General features: G+C 37.1%; 1 non-coding gene across 1 annotated transcript; it reads right to left on the reverse strand.

Annotated features, from left to right (window-relative positions):
* Positions 1–231: 231 nt before the first annotated feature.
* LOC141422887 (U7 small nuclear RNA) lies at positions 232–294 on the reverse strand. Its single transcript, XR_012447590.1, has one exon. It is a non-coding gene; the product is annotated as a U7 small nuclear RNA (small nuclear RNA).
* Between the last annotated feature and the right edge of the window lie 1,596 nt (positions 295–1,890).

A 1,890-nucleotide genomic window follows, 5' to 3' on the forward strand; every position in this document is an offset into this window, starting at 1 on the left:
GCCTTGTCATTTGGTCAAACAAAGCCTAAATGATCTCACAGCACATCACCTAAAGGCATCAACAGAGAAGGACTACCTCAAAAGGGTAGCATTTAGGAAATATAAGCAGTCCAATTCAGAAGAATCATTGCCTGGTCTTGTTCATTGCTGACAATCATATTGTAAATGGCAATTGAATTGTATTGAAAAAACTGTTACATCATATCAATGTTGCAAAAATATTTTTGGGGAGAGGGCTGATTTCCATTATGAGCCAGAAAACCTCCTAGACAAATTCTAAAAGAGCTAATACTCAATGTTGCAAATTTTCATTGGATATGTATTTTATTATTTTCTTATACATGATGTATATGTTAGGTCCCTGGCATTCTTGGGGCAGGCGGAAGACCCTGAGGCTAGCACTGAAACCAGACTCCTTGATTCATGACTGCTTGCCCAACTCCCCTGTTTGTTTCTCTGCTTGAAAAATACCTCAGGAACTTCCAGTTACTCAATTAGCCAGACATGTTGACCTGTTCAATCTGGTGACCACAGATAATCAGAGACCAGACTCTGTCTCCCTCTCTCATGGCTTGGACACTCCTGTAAAGCACATGACCCATTTCAGCCAAGCTGCTACTCCCTAATCTTGGTGGGGGGTGGGGAGGTGGACAGCCCTGTGGTCTGGTCCACACTTGGCCTGGTCTTTGTTTGCCAATACCTTACAGTATATATTTATTTGACATTAAAATTATATACACACTACATGGACAGGCTTTAGCAATTTTATGTTTCTATACATTAATTAAAATTTTTTAAATTTGCTTTATTAAAAACAAAGTTTTCTCTGAATCCTCCTATGGTTAATCATATTTTACTGAAATTAAAACATAAGAGTCAATGCTCTTCCTGAGCTGTGTTTGCTGTTCCTGTTTCAGGTCAAAGCAACACATAGGACAAAGTTAAACAGGTAGGAAACATTTTATTCAAGGCTTCATTCTTCTAAGTAGAGGAGAGAAGCCAGGCAAAGCTCAACTCAATTGAGACAAAAAGCCTCTGAAAACCAGTTTGGGCATAATCTTAGACTTCCTGAGTTCTCTTACAAACCTTACTCAAAGGAAAAGTAAAATTTCTCACATTTTCAGGTCAGGAGGAAAACTTATAACGTAGAGTGGTCAGCTGAAGTTAGGTCCTTAGGTGGAAAACTTTCTGGAGAACCTGGGATTTAGAACCCTGTCTTTCTGGATAGTTGCATGTCACAGGCAAGGGCTCTCTGGTCTTTGAGAAAAATAGTCCTGGATGGCAAAGCCTGCCATAAGCTTCTAAAAAGATTTGCATTTCAAAGGGGCAGGAAAAAAATTTACAATGACAAGTTTTCTACCTTAAAAGGTCTATGAAAGGGAAGGTCAGGGACCTGGAGTCAGGAAGAAGCCTATGTGTAATCCCGTGAAGAGAAAGGTAGAACTGTCTTTCTCAGAACATAGTTTCAACAGTTCTCATTTTTCCATTTTCTTTCATGAGTACACAATATTTCTACCATATTCACTCTCCTACAACCTTTCCTTATAGAGGAGCTAATACTTAATGAGCTGCCAATGTTGCAAATTTTTATTGAATATGTATTTTGTTATTTTCTTATATATAATGTACATATTTATTTGACATTAAAATTACATACACACTACATAAACAGATTTTAGCAATTTTATGTTTGTATACATTAATTAAAAATTTTTAAGTTTGCTATATTAAAAACAAAATTTTCTCTGAATCTTCCTATGGATAATCATATTTGACTGAAATTAAAACATAAGAGTAAACACTCTTGCTCCTGTCTCCCATTGGCATCAATCCCCAGACAGTACCTGCTTTACCTTCTTGAGTAAAGTACTCAGAAGATCTCTAGGCTTG

Source organism: Castor canadensis, chromosome 4 (genome assembly GCF_047511655.1).
Source record: "Castor canadensis chromosome 4, mCasCan1.hap1v2, whole genome shotgun sequence".
Taxonomy (NCBI): domain Eukaryota; kingdom Metazoa; phylum Chordata; class Mammalia; order Rodentia; family Castoridae; genus Castor; species Castor canadensis.